The sequence below is a fragment of the Schistocerca piceifrons genome, chromosome 5, assembly GCF_021461385.2.
Source record: "Schistocerca piceifrons isolate TAMUIC-IGC-003096 chromosome 5, iqSchPice1.1, whole genome shotgun sequence".
Lineage (NCBI taxonomy): Eukaryota > Metazoa > Arthropoda > Insecta > Orthoptera > Acrididae > Schistocerca > Schistocerca piceifrons.
In genome coordinates, this window is record NC_060142.1 from 13,023,604 (window position 1) to 13,039,710 (window position 16,107).

Sequence of the window (16,107 nt, forward strand, 5' to 3'; positions counted from 1 at the left end):
ATAGACAGACCCTATACAACACGCGTAGACAACAATGGGAGCTATTTGTAACAATACAAACAGAGCAAATATATGGGGGGAACCGTACAAAATACTGACAGAGAAGATAAAAACCCCACTAGTTCTGGGAACGCTAAGGCAGGATGACGGCACGATGACGAGGGGATGGAGGAATACAGCGGAGTTTCTGCTGTATAAACTGCTCCCTGACGACGTTATCGATACAGACACACAACATCATGCAACACTAAGAGAAAACCTACACACACCATGCAACACTGCAACTGTCACCTGTCCTTTTGCGGAAGAAGAGGTTGCGCTAGCAATCTCAGATCTCAAAAACAAAAAAGCACCTGGACCAAACGGTATTCACTCGGCAACACTCAATAAACTAGCACCGCAGATCACCCCGTTCCTAACAACGTTAGTGAACGATGCCTTACGGCTGGGCAGGGTACCTACACTATGGAAAACCTCCAAAGCAGTCATTATTGAGAAATCAGCGGACAGGGATCCTTCAGATCCAAATACTTACAGCCAAATATGCCTAATAAACACCCTAGCAAAGATTCAGGAGAAGCTACTGTGTAAGCGCCTGCAAACACACAGAGCTCTCAGGGGTATGAGCCAACACCAGTTCGGCTTCAGATCTGGCAGATCAATAGATGATGCCGTCAACAAGGCCCTGCACATAGTTAACACCACAAAACAGAAATACGCCATGGCAATAGTGATTGACATTGCCAGAGCATTTGATAATCTTTGGTGGCCAGCACTGTTTCAGAGGCTAAGACATCTGAAGGTACCGCAATCACTGTGCAACAGTTTTCTAGACTACTGTAAAGACCGAGTAGTCTAATGGCAGATGGACAGCCGGAAAGTAATTAAAAGAATTACCAAAGGCTGTCCTCAATGGTCGATCTGCGGCCCCACCTTCTGGGACATAACAATCGAACCCCTCCTACAGCTTCTGGATGGGGATGACAGGTCAGACGGAATTGTCGCCTACGCAGATGACCTATTAGTTGTAGTAACTGCAAACAACAGAGCCCAGTTAGAAGAGAAAGCCAGTGGATTACTACAAACATTTACTCAGTGGTGTCACAACAACGAACTCAGGATAGCCGAAAATAAAACAACATTCACTTTACTGAAAAGTTAAAACTGGGGACACAAACATCAAACGAGCACGCATTACGCGCTATCTTGGGGTACACATAGATGAAAAATTGAATTTCCACGAACACATAAGGCTAACAACAGACAAAGCGGAAAAAATACTCCACAAACTGGTGAGGCTAAATTTAAAACAGTACAGACTACCTCCACCAGTCATACGTACATACCACTGTGCACTCTTCGAATCAGTACTCAGCTTTGCAGCTAGCACGTGGGCACATAGACTGAACGTGGTCACCAACAAGGCATCCGTCAGACGAGGGTAGAGAAGTGTCCTACTTAGGCTATCTGGAGCCTTCGGTACCACCTCAGCGGATGCACTGTGTGTGGTGCTCGGAATATGCCCCATAGATATCACGATCAAATACAGAGCTGCGAGGTACTGGTTAAAGGTGGGGAGACTAGATAAGGTACACACAATAACCGGTGTGCCCATAGAGACGACACGTCACCTTAAAAGTTGGCGTCTGGATACATGGCAAGGTGAGTGGGATGTAAGTGATAAGGGACGTAGACTGCACGACTTCCTCCCTGACATAAGGGAGCGGTTGAGAATGAGACATATCGATCCCAGCCGCGGTGTGGTACATTTCTTAACCGGGCACGGACCTCACCCCACGCACTTAAACCGCGTGAGTCTGAGGCAGACACCTACATGCACATGCGGGGAAGAAGGTTCCCCAGAACACACTGTCTTTTTCTGCGGGCAATACGCGAACAATAGACATACACTACACTTAGATTACACAGATACAGACATAGATATATACACAGAAATATGAGACGAAGAACAATGGGCACAATTAAACGCACTGACAAACAGTATTTCAAAAACAACACATGAAGAGTATATGCGGACACGACATCACAGACATGCCTATGTGCAGCGTAACAGAAATCTCCAGAGGATGGACAGCGATACCCACAGTGACAGTGAAAATAGTGACAATGAGGAGGAACAGGAGGAGGAAGCTGAGATGTGACAGTAAATAAGCAAATTGCTAGCAATCTAGCCAAGAAAACACCAAATGCTGTACATGGATGCGCACCTAAAGTAGTTAATACATAGGATTAGTAACAAATAGGATAAGCAACATTATTTCTCTACTAATAACCATTTGTGTGTGTGTGTGTGTGTGTGTGTGTGTGTGTGTGTGTGTGACTGGCGGTCAAGGGCTCGAAGAAACCATTCCGAGGTATTCACCGTCAGTCACACTGGGTGATGGTACTAACAAATCTCCCATCTAACCTATCTTCTTTTTATATTCTTCTTAAAAAACAACAAAATTGTATTTATATTTCAACCTTAAATTATTGTTATTTTGAAAAGTGTCATTCTTTGTAAATGTTGTAGATAAAACAAAAGGAAAGAAAACTGTAAAAAGATGAAAAACGAAAATTGTAAGATGTACGACCTGTTGTAAACATCGGGTAACAGGTCTATAATTTGGAAATAAATAAATAAATAAATAACAAAGTAAGACAAAGCAAAGATTATGTCCTTTACAGGAAATGCTCAATATGTCCACCATCATTCCTCAACAATAGCTGTAGTCGAGGAATAATGTTGTGAACAGCACTGTAAAGCATGTCCGGAGTTATGGTGAGGCATAGGCGTCGGATGTTGTCTTTCAGTATCCCTAGACATGTCGATCGATCACGATACACTTGCGACTTCAGGTAACCCCAAAGCCAATAATCGCACGGACTGAGGTCTGGGGACCTGGGAGGCCAAGCATGACGAAAGTGGCGGCTGAGCACATGATCATCACCAAACGACGCGTGCAAGAGATCTTTCACGCGTCTAGCAATACTTTGTTCTTTTTTGGTTCTAATAAAGCCCCATGTCATTACAAGCATGTGTGTCAATTTTTACCTCTCTATCTACATTATTCCGTGGTTTATTAAGTTTTCAAATTTTTACCGACTTTTTGATCACCCGGTACTTTAGGAACAACAAGGGATGCAAGACTGAACCGTGTGGGACACCATTCTTGATGCCTCCCCAATTTGAGAACTTTGCTGCTTTTTGCAGACTACCTTACTGTTAATTTAAACCTTCTGCATTCTTCCAGTTCAATATGAATTAAACCATTTGTGCACTGTCCAAATCATACCACAACACTCAATACTTAAGCTTATCTAGAATAATTTCATGATTAACACAGCCAAATCCTTTGAGATATAATAGAAAATTCTAATGGATGATGTTCGCTTATTCAGAGTATTTAATATCTGATCCGTGAAAGCACATATAGAATTTTCTGTTGAGAAGCCTTCCTGAAAACCAATCTGAGATTTCGTTATTACTTCATTTTTAGAAATACGTGAAGCTACTCTTGAGTACATTACTTTTCCAATTATTTGGATAAAGTTGTCAGAAGTGAGATTGGGCGGTAACTGTTACCATCAGACATATCCCCTTTTTATGCAATGGTTTAACAACAGCGCATTTCAGTCTATCTGGAAAAATGCCCTGTTTCAGTGAGCTACTTCATGTGTGGCTGAGAATCCTACTTACGTATTGTGAACAAGCTTTTAGTACTCTGTTGGAAATGCCAACATTACTGACAGTAGGCCTAAGAGGATCATTGTTGATCTTCGGAAGGCCATATAATCTAGGGCTTATTGCGCACTGAGAATATTAAGTCTTGATAGTCTTCTGCCCCGAGGAACTTTTCTTCAGGAAATTGTTAATCTTTCTCTCAACTCACATTGTTGGGTGGCACGTGATCCTGGATTAGGCTGAATCAAATAGTAAACTCCTCATCTTTAGAATGTAATTGTGCTTGTCTAACACAACTGTGGCATTGCCCTTGTCCGCAGCTAAGATAACAATATCAGGATCGACTCAGAGTGAACGGAAAGCAGCCCCCTCAGCTGCTGTTATATTATTCGTGGGCGAACACGCACCAGTCAGCAAGCGTCATATTTCTTTCCTTACCTGCCTGGCGACGTTAGGGGACAATTTAAAAACAGCCTGTTTGACAGAAATTATGAAATCAACAACTGCTAAATGCTTGGACACCGTCGCAAAATCGAAACCTTTCCGTAACACGAGAAAACTGCGTCATCAAAAGGTTTCTCCATGAGATTTATCTCAGAACGTTGAGATGTAGTAATGTCGCCGGTTGTGAACCAGATGCTTTCCCGTAAGTTACTTGAGCATTTCATACGCCGGGAGAAAGTCAAGCACCACATTGTCTACCTCAAAGAGATGAAGTGTATCGTCGTTTGCAGCGGTTGGATGAACTTCGCAGCAACAGAGTAAAACTGCAGTATGCTTTGTTTAACTCTTCTACCGTTAATCATATCAAGAACGCGCTGGTATACCTCTTTTTCGTGAAAGAGTCCATTATATTCGACAAACATTGGATTTTGTGTCCAAGGAATTATTTGGGCTTCATTTAACGAGTGTTAAAAAATTTCGGCACTTTCGTGGGATTTGCTGGATCGTGCTTCTTAGTCGCAGACTGACTCGTAATTCCATTCCATAACTGCCTAGCATTCGACCAACATCTCTGTGGGTCGAAGTCTAGTAGTACATCTCGATATTCTGTGTTATATCTCACGGAGAAAGATTTGACGACGCAGCTTCACTCGCGCTAGGGAAATATTGTGTACCCGTCTTTAATTAGTAAACAAAATCATCTTGGTCCCAGGTTCGCCTCTGCTTAAATTTTGATTAACAATCAGTATTGGTGGCCGAAGACTTCCATCATAAGAAGTCAGCCTCATTCTGCCAAAGGCCTTGTCAAAGAGGGCGGAGGAGCGGATAGAGGTTAAGGGCACTCTCTTGTCCTAGGGGCGGGAAATTGCCCCTAAAGGCGGAAGAATCACCAATGGTCAACGGTATTAGGATGCAGAAGGCAATGGAAACCACTGAATTAAAGACACATAACGTGTATCCACGGGACATGTGGCCCGTAATTCAAAAAGTGCCATGATGATCTCTCCATTGGCAAAACATTCCTGAATAGTACCCCATTCGGATCTCCGGGAGGTGACTGCCAAGAGGGAGGTGACCATGAGAAAAAGATTGAATAACTAACGGAAGAATAACGTTCTACGTGTCCGGGTGTGGAAATTCAGAAGCATGAACGTGGTAGCCAAACTAGAAAATCTGAAAAGGGAAATGCAAAGGCTCAATCTAGGTATAGTAGGGGTCAGTGAAGTGAAATGGAAAGAAGATAAGGATTTCTAGTCAGATGAGCAGCAGAAAATGGTATGACGGGAGTAGGATTCGTTATGAATAGGAAGGTAGGACACAGAATGTTTTACTGTGAACAATTGAGTGATAGTACTGTTATTATCAGAATCGACAGCAAACCAACACCGACAACGGTAGTTCAGGTATACATGCCGACGTTGCAAGCTGAAGATGAAGAGAATCAGAACGTATATGAGGATACTGAAAGGGTAATACAGTACGTAAAGGGAGATGGAAATCTAATAGTCATGGAGGACTGGAATGCTGTTGTAGGCGAAGGAGCAGAAGAAAAGGTTACACGAGAGTATGGACTTGGGACAAGGAATGAGAGAGGAGAAAGGCTAATTGAGTTCTGTAACAAATTTGAGCTTGTAATAGCGAATACTCTGTTAAAGAATCAGAAGAGGAGAACGTCTGCTTTGAAAAGACAGGGTGATACGGGAAGATTTCAGTTAGATTACATCATTGTCAGACACAGATTCCAAAATCAGATGCTGGATTGTAAGGCGTACCGAAGAGCAGATAGACTCAGATCACAATATAGTAGTGATGAAGTGTAGGCTGAAGTTTAAGACATTAGTCAGGAAGAATCAGTACGCTAAGAAGTGGAATACGGAAGTATTAAGGAATGACGAGACACGCTTGATGTTCTCTAAGTCTATAGATACAGCAATGAGGAATAGCTCAGTTGGCAGTACAATTGAAGAGGAACGGATATCTCGAAAAAGAGCAATTACAGAAGCTGGGAAGAAAAACATGGGAAAAAAGAAAGCAACTGCGAAGAAACCTTGTGTAAAAGAAGAAATACTTCAGTTGATCGATGAAAGGAGGCAGTACAAAAATGATTTGAGAAACTCAGGAATACAGCGGTAGAAGTCGCTTAGGAATGAAATAAATAGGAAGTGCAGCGAAACTAAGACGAAATGGCTGCAGGAAAAACGTGATGAAATCTAAAAAGGAATGATTGTCGGAAGGACAACTGTTGCATACAGGAAAGTCAAAACAACCTTCAGTGACAGTAAAACCTAGGGTGGTAACATTAAGAGTACAACAGTAATTCCACTGCTTTGGAAAGGAGAGAATGGATAGGTGGCAAGAATATACTGAAAGTCTCTATGAAGGGGATGATTTGTATGGTGTGATAGAAGAACAAACAGGAGTCGACTTAGAAGAAATAGGGGGTCCAGTAGTAAAATCAGAATTTAAAAGAGCTTTGGCGGACTTAAGATCAAATAAGGCAGAAGGGATGCATAACATTCCATCAGAATGTCTATAATCATTGGGGGAAGCGGGAACAAAACGACTATTTGAGTTGGTGTGTAGAATGTATGAGTCTGGCGACAAACCATTTGACTCTCGGAAAAATATATTCCACACTATTCCGAAGCCTGCAAGAGCTGAAAAGTGCGAGAATTATCGCACCATCAGCTTAAGAGCTCATGCATCCAAGTTGCTGACAAGAAGAATATACAGAAGAATGGAAAAGAAAATTGAGAATGCGCTAGATGACGATGTTTGGCTTTAGAAAAGTTAAAAGTACCAGAGAGGCATTTCTGACGTTGCGGTTGATAATGGAAGCAAGACTAAAGAATAATCAAGAGACGTTCAAAGGATTTGTCGACCTAGAAAAAGTGTTCGACAATGTGAAATGGTGCAAGATATTCGAAATTATGAGAAAATAGGAGTGAGCTATAGAGAGAGAAGGGTGATATACAATGTGTACAAGAACCAAGAGGGAATAATAAGAGTGGACGACCAAAATGGAGTGCTTGGATGAAAAAGGCTGTAAGACAGGGATGCAGTCTTTCGCCCCTACTGTTCAATCTCAACATAGAAGAAGCAGTGATGGAAATAAAATAAAGGTTCAGGAGTAGAATTAAAGTTCAGTGTGAAAGGATATCAATGATACGATTCGCTGGTGACATTGCTATCCTGAGTAAATGGAATGAACAACCTAATGAGTGCAGAATATTGACAGAGAGTAAATCCAAGAGAGATAAAAGTAATGAGAAGTAGCAGAAGCGAGAACAGCGAGAAACGTAACATCAGATTGACAGTCATTAAGTAGATGAAGTTAAGTAATTCTGCTACCTGGGCAGTAAAATAACCAATCACGGACGGAGCAAGGAGGACATCAAAAGTAGACTAGCAATGGCAAAAAAGGGCAATGTCGGCCAAAAGAAATCTACTAGTACTAGCCTTAATTTGAAGAAGAAATTTCTGAGAATGTACGTTTGGAGTACAGAATGTTATGGTAGTGAAACACGGACTGTGGGAAAACCGGAACAAAAGAGAATCGAAACATTTGAGATGTGATGCTACAGAAGTATGTTGAAAAGTAGGTGGATTGATAAGGTATGGAACGAGGAAGCTCTGGGCAGAATCGGACAGGAAATGAATGTGTGGAAAACACCGGTAAGGAGGGAGAGGACGGTAGGGCATCTGCTAAGATGACAGGGAATGACTTCCGTGGTACTAGAAGGAGCTGTAGATGGCAAAAACAGTAGAGGAAGACAGAGACCAGTCAGAAGACTGATGAACTGATGAACCAAAACTTCAACTACTGAGCTAGTCCTTTTTAGGAAGCAGGTGAAACTAAATTAGCAGGAGACCATGCAGTTGGAGATACAGATTTTTGATTAAATTTTGCATGGAATCGTGCTGTCTGCCTGGTCAATCAACAAAGGTATAGAGTTAACGCTACCTCACCCGCTGATTGGTAATCTTCACTATCTTTGGTAGAGCGGTTGCGCTAGTGTTATGGAGAATGTGTGTGTGTGTGTGTGTGTGTGTGTGTGTGTGTGTGCGTGTGCGTGTGCGTGTGCGTGTGCGCTCTGCATACCAAGGTCATAAATTCCTTTGAACATGGGCTCTAAATCGACCCAAATTGACTGTGTATTTTCCATCCGATCCACCCACCCTTTCACTATGGAAGATAAGATTAAATGCAGAGGTCAAAACCTTCGGACAGCTGTTTGGAAACACTCTTCCAGTTTCTATACGTTGTGATGCTTTCCACATTTTTGTCAATAAGAAACACCGCCTCTATTTTTTAAATTTCAGCCATTCCGTGTGTTGCGAGGGCAGTGTAGTTTCCACCATGTGATGTCCAGCTTTCTGTGAGAGACAATGGCCGGAAACGTGTTAATGTCGGTTTAGTATCTGAAACAGACCTCAAAGTCGTGGTAGGAAAACAAAATGTATGGCTGTACACAGGTGTAGTCATGCACTGCTCCCATGTGTTACGGCAAAAAAACAACTTCTGAAACAACAAACACAAGAAACCTCTCCTTGCGACTGATAGTCGATTTGGTCTTCCTCCAGCACAGGCGACAAAGCTTTACACAGGTCCATGGAAGCGAGTTCGAACACTGTTCACCTGGTCCAGTGGACTGATAATGTGCATATAATGTGATCACCACATATGGTCGATGTCAACACAGAGACAGCAATTGTTTCCTGACATAGCTGAAGAGATGGACATGGTAAAATCTTTCTGAGTTCTCTATCAGGTGACATTAGCGAAGTTTTATAGTTGGTAGTTTTATTAAGTTATGTGTTACAAAAATAACAAGGGGAGAGATAGATAGATAGAGAGAGAGAGAGAGAGATAGAGAGAGAGAGAGAGAGAGAGAGAGAGAGAGAGAGAGAGAGAGAGAGGGAGAGAGAGAGAGAGAGAGAGAGATAGAGACTGTGCTGTCAACGAAGACTACCGCCGTTTCCAGTGTCGTAATGAAAGGTATACGATAAAGGAGGTCAGACCACGTATAGGAGAGATATTTACAGTCATTCGATAGAAACGAAATGTAGGTGTTATGCCTCTGAATTTCTTTATGCACTCTGCTTGGTTATGAATTTCCTTCTGTACGTTAACGTGCTATTTCCGTTGTGATAGCTTTCTACCTTGTCAGTGTGGTCTGGAGGGCTAGACGGTCTTCAGTGCTGTTGGAGCGTGATGGGATTTCGAGGAAATTAGTAGGGGTCTGTAACTTGGCAGCGAACATCCCTTACTCGTCGAAATCAGGTGGATTCGAATGCTGTATATCGAAGAGTGGAAGATTCGTGAGAATACGGTAGGTAAGCGGTACCCTGACGAAAGGGGAATTGAGAGGTGAATCCTATACCGTTTCTTCTAAGTGTTGTGGCCACACATACTGAAACCTCGTACATACATCTCGCAAAGTGACTACAAGTACAAAATAAGGGGCTAATACAAAGGTTTCCACAGAGAGACAGTCAGCAGCAGAAGTGCCGTCTTTTGTTTTCTCGATAAATAAAAGACAAATTCTTCTTTGAGTTTTGTGTACCTATAAATGGATGGACTGACGTCTGAATAGGTAGACTAAACTTACAGTTACATCTATATGCTTACTACGCAAGCCATTGTGCGGTATGTGATGGAAGGTACCCTGTACCACTCCTAGTCATTCCCTTTCCTATTCCACTCGCAAATAGAGCGAAGAAAAAGAACTACCTATATTCCCCCCCCCCCCCCCCCCCCTATGAGCGCTAATTTCTCGTATCTTATCTTCATGGGCTTTATGTACGGTCAGCTTCAAATGGCAGTTTTCAATAGCGTTCCTCGAAAAGAACCTCGGCTTCCTTCTAGGGATTTCCATTTGAATTCTCGAAGCATCTGTCCACTAATTTGGTGGGAGATGTATTCTGAGCGAAACCTAGGTCTAATTCGTGCATGTTTGGGATGCGGCGGTCAGTAGACAGGCATTTTTTTATTTCTCACTGTGTCGGCCTTTCCGCGTTATTTCCAAGACACATCTCAGAACGTTTCAGCTCACAGGAGGGACTAGTGGAAGCATATTGCTCAACATCCTCGTATTTACCCCCAGCGAGATTTAAGAGCCCACTCCTGAGAACGACAGCACAATTTTTGGGAGTCTGGAATCATGAACAGCTGTCCGGCAGGGCGAGGGGTGGGTTGGTGGGTTGCCAGCCGGGGGCGGTACAGCCGTGATGCGCGGGTGGAGGTTCGCGACGCGCTGTCAGCTGTTAACATGTGACCCGGTGGCGGAGGCGTCGCGGGGCTGGAGAAGAGAGTCAAACATCCCACTGCCTCCGGAGACCGACTGGTCTCACCAGGATTAGTTGTGAGTGGTGAGTGTAATCTAACTGCAGGAAAAAATTACTGACCATGCAAAGCGACTCTCGTGGTCAAATTAATTAATTAGCCTATCAATTTGGTATCAGCGACGACCCACCTGACGGGTGGAAGCGAGGGCGAGAGTACCACGGATATGATTCGAGACTTGTGGCGGTAATCAGACGTTTTGCGTTGCGACGAGATCCTTTAACGGAATTGTAATAAATCAGCTACGCTGCCGAATTTATAAATTTGTACATAGTATAAAAAAATACTTCGTAACGAGACACTTGTTTACTTTAAAATAGTTGGAAATTGAGGAGGAATCCTGTCAGAAAGGTATGCTCTTAGTATTCCGTCATGAGCCAAAAATGAGTTTAATATTCTAGTCCTGTGATGCAGGGCGTAACAGACAAGAAAAGAAAGAAGCTTTTCCATTGTGTTGTACAAGATGTTCACAAAAAGTACTGATACTTTAGCGATGTGCAAACGCGAGTACGGTCCGATTTCTTTTATCTTCGAAAATAACTAATATAATAGGGAGGAATCAGAAACATCGCTGTCGGAATCTTTTTTTAACGTGAGTGGGGGTGGGGGGTCTACGTCAGTGGTGTAACTATTGTATACATATCAGATTGACTCGCATTGTGCCTCAACCAGCGGCAGGAGAGACCGGAAGCAGAGGCTTAAGACGGCTGTCGCAATCCGTGGTGGCTCTTCAGGTACACAATATACTCGGAAGATGACACTGCACTGGAGGTGACTAGTCACTTTTCTTTTTCGTCTTGAGACACCGCGTTCAGGTAAGTTAATGAGCACTACAGTCGTAAAAAATATCGTACGATATATTTCCCATGTTTCTGTTGCCCGGAATGAAACTTGTGATCGTAAATAGGTGTAAGTGTGTTTCGTTTGCAAATGCTGCTGCCGCATGAGTCCTACATACAGGGGGCAGTGGGAGAGTGAGTCGTCATTCTAATAGTATTATTACGGATGGTTACGTACCCTCCAGCAGCTATTCACTCTTCAGATCTACAGGAGGTTACTGTCCCGTTCCTCAGTGGTAGCTTGTTGCGGTCCCCTCACGCGACGACGCTTCGATCAAAATATTACAACCTATACTTAAATGGCCCAAATGGCTCTGAGCACTATGGGACTCAACATGTGAGGTCATCAGTCCCCTAGAACTTAGAACTACTTAAACCTCACTAACCTAAGGACATCACACTCATCCATGCGCGAGGCAGGATTCGAACCTGCCACCGTAGCGGTCTCGCGGTTCCACACTGTAGCGCCTAGAACCGCACGGCCACTCCGGCCGGCCAACCTATACTTAAAGGGGTAATACATATTACTATGTTTTTGTTTTGTATTTTCTGGAGATGTTTGTGTCGGGCACTTTTTAAATTTTTAATTTAAGTACTAGGTAAAGCAGGCTTTCCAGTGCGGCAGGGCACACCGCACGCAGCCGCGGCGCACACCCGCTGCCCGAGCCGCGCAGTTTCCCTCTCTGACCCGACTGCCTGCTGTGATACTCATTACCGCACTACTTGTAGTCTCACAGAACTTCAAACTACTCTCGTTACTCTGCAGTACTTCAGCATCCCCTCGCTTTACAAGTTGATTCTCCTGTACGAGTGTCTTACACTTCAGCCTACTCTTCATCTTTACTAAATTGCGATCCGAGTCTACAACATCTGCTCCTGGGTATGCCGTGCAGTTCTTTATCCCATTTCGGAATCTGTTTGACTGATAAACTAGAGATGAAATCTTTCTGTATCTTCAGGCCTTCCTCTTGTGATTTTCGAATAGTTTATTCGCGATTACTAACTGGAATTTATTGCAAAATTCAATTAGTTTTTTTGTTTTCTCATTCCTGCTACCGAGCCCATATCCTCCTGTAACTCTTCCTCCTATTCCTTCCCTATTATCGCATTTCAGTCCCCCATAATTATTAGATTATGACCTTTTACATACTTATTTATCGTTTCAGTACCCTCACATACTTTGTCTGTCTCTTCATCGTCTGCTTGTGATGTCGGAACTTATATCTAAATTAATATTGCTGGCGTTGGTTTACGATCGGTTCTGATGAGCACGACTTTATCACTGAAATGTTCACAATAATCACTTCCTGTCCTGCTTTGCTATTCATAACAAATCCTACCCCATCATACCGTCCTCTGTTTCTGTAGGTATTACCGTATGTTCGTCTGCTCAGATATGCTCATCTTCTTTCAGTTCCACTTTGTTGACTCCCAGTATATCTAAATTCAGCCTCTACATTTCCCTTTCTAGGTTTTCTATCTTCCCTACCACGTTCAAACTTCCGATATTCCACACGCCGATTCGCAGTATGTTACCATTTCGTTGGTTATTCAATCATTTCATCACGGTCACCTCACCCTAGGTAGTCCCCTCCCATAGATCAGAACGAGGGGAATAATCTCTAACTTTATAAAAGTGGAGAGATCATCAATATACTTTCTTCATTTAAAGGGCACACGCCTTGTGGATACACTTTAGCCGGCCGAAGTGGCCGTGCGGTTAGAGGCGCTGCAGTCTGGAACCGCAAGACCGCTACGGTCCCAGGTTCGAATCCTGCCTCGGGCATGGATGTTTGTGATGTCCTTAGGTTAGTTAGGTTTAACTAGTTCTAAGTTCTAGGGGACTAATGGCCTCAGCAGTTGAGTCCCATAGTGCTCAGAGCCATTCGATACACATTATGTGCCTCTGTCGCAGTGTCGTTGATCATTGCCGACGTTTCCGCCTTTTAGAGGCAGCTTACCGTCCCTATGGAAAACGGTTGCCGTGAAACTCTGTCCGCCCTCTTTGACAAGACCGTTGGCAGAACGTGGGTGACCCCTTATACAGGGAGTCTCCGGCCGCCATTGCTGATGAATTTTATTCAGTATTTAAGCAGCGGCTGGGTTCGAAGACGGGACTCAGGACGCTACCCCTACAGCACGCTCAGCAAGATACGCCAAAGGATATTTCATTCCCTGTTCTCCGGAACAGGAAGCTCTGGCTCTGGACCGAAAACACTGACCTTCAAGGACATAAGCTTGCTAGTTTGTATCTTAAACGTCACAAATATTTGGTGGATGAGTATGGAGTGCATCCTTTATGAAAGGCCGTCTCCACTTTCCTTTGCTCGGTCTCATCTAATTGCCAACTGTTAATTACGCAGACGTGAGTCAATCCCTTTGATTTTATTGTACACAGCAGACAACATGCTCTTATTTCTAACATAGAGTAATGTGGTTGTAACTTTTCTGTGTTTTATGCGAGTGTACTGCTTCACCAGCTGTTCCATGCCATTAATCTGTTCGCGGAAACGCTGAGTACGACGCCCTTGAGGGCCCTTTCGAATTGCTCGACGACCGAAGCTCTATTATTTCCAAAGACGAACTAATGATTAAGTTTGAAATTCTTCATTAACCTTTCAAAACTTGTATTTTGAAGGTATTCTGCTTAATCAGTTTGTAAATATGTTCTGATCCTTTACACTCCTATTTACATATTTTTACTCGTCAGCTCTAGTGGCTTGCGTATCTGTCTTTCCTAACTTTGTGGCTACTTAAGGCAATTTTCTCTAGAACTGAAAGGACTGTGTTAATATAGTTAACTAACCCAGATTATGAATGCACAGTTTCAAACGCGAGCAAGAAAAATTAAAAAAGGTACTCTATGTGGAAATTTTAGTCTCTCATCCCGTTTAAACCAGCTTTCTAATAAAAGAAAATTGTATTGAAATGGGATCTTTCGTTTGGGAGCTTCGACGCCACAGACATATACGCAGATACACTTCAAAACGCAAAAATCATCATTGTCGATCAACTGTAAAAGATAAACATATATTCTAGCGCACTTTTACTTACATCTTTCTGAGCTCTAGAATCTAGTTTTCAGTAACTTGATGTAGTAGCTCTTACGTACTTCGTACCGTGTATCAAAAAAGCGCACAGGCGAAAAATGTTTGTATTTAATTTAGCTGATGAAATTTAAAATGCCTAAAGGCTTTCGAGGAACATAGTTAACAAAAAACCCGATTGAACGAGGTTTCAAATAAGAAAAAAAAAACTATATTAAAGCTGACCTTTCCTTTGGGAACTACGACGTCACAGACACACACGCTGAACTTATAACAGACCTGTGGTGGTTGGAAACAGTCCATATCAGTGCCCTACTGGCTTTGGACTCAGTTGAACAAAAGTATACGTTTTATAAGAAAGATTTGGTTGACGTGGTGTGCTTCCAAGGAAGTGGCTCACTTACGAAGTGTTGACGAATACGATACGAGCTTTGAACTGTGTCACTATCAACCTGTACGGTGACTATGGCGTTATACAGCAAAGCGAATTTGGAAAGCATAGTGTTAGGATGCCAGCAGGAAAAGACAGATTTTTGGTTTGGGTATTCTTGTTATTAACGTCTTCAAATAACTGAAAAACTGACAGTGTTAAGACAGGAGTTCTTACTATGGATATACGTATGATAACACAATACGCAAATTGTGTGCAAAAAGGCTTATTTATTGGCTTTGCCAACTCTTAAAAAAGTTGTGACCTTTCAGTGAAACACAGACATCAAGATATAGATCGGTCTGCCAGCACAACCATCAGTTTTCGTCACAGAATCACTGACTTCGTCAGCTCACAACCTGTCAACTACGGATAGAAAAAACCGACCGGTTAAAACCGATATCAGCCATTTTAGTTCTGAATGACCAATATATTTCGATATTTGTTTGGTAACACGTATTTTTCATGTTTTACTGGTAACCGGATAAAATACCGCCATGTTAATTTGCCATAGGACCAATGATAAACTTTTTGGTTTTAAATAATTTTTTTAACAAAATAAGTGATGTTTTTCCAAAATTTCCATTGCTTTGAGATGCTGAATTATTAAAGAAATTGAGAAAAGCAATCAGCACTTTTTAATAACAATACCTATAGTTAAAAACTAGCTACAAACACATAAAAGGAATCGGTACAACATCACAGGGACAGTAATGTACCTTTTACCGTAGGGCGTGGTCTATTACGCGGTACGCATGTAAGTCCAATGTGCAGGACTTAGGTCTGTAGCTTAAGCGCTACTTTCTCGCATATCGAACAAATGACATCTAAGTCTTTGGCATTGTTCAAGAAATTAATATCAACTGCACAAAGAAGATTCCATCTACCTTCAAAGACAATCCATATTTATCAAATTCAAATGTTCAAATGGCTCTAAGCATTATGGGACTTAACATCTGAGGTCATCAGTCCCCTAGACTTAGAACTACTAAAACCTAACTAACCTAAGGACATCACACACATCCATGCCCGAGGCAGGATTCGAACCTGCGACGTGGTAGCAGCGCGGTTCCGGATTGAAGCGCCTAGAACCGCTGGGCCACAGCGGCGGGCCCATATTTATCACAACAGTATACTGACTCCAACAGCAGGGCAAACATCTGTGTGTGGGTCCACAGGTTAGCTCTGGTGCGGCCTGCCGCTGCTGTCTGGCGAATACAGAGGAATGTTTTGATGAGATGTATTGCGGCATTCAACACAAGTCCCACAGATGGACTGTTGGTTATCATGGGTCTATGCCCACTAGACTTGAAAAT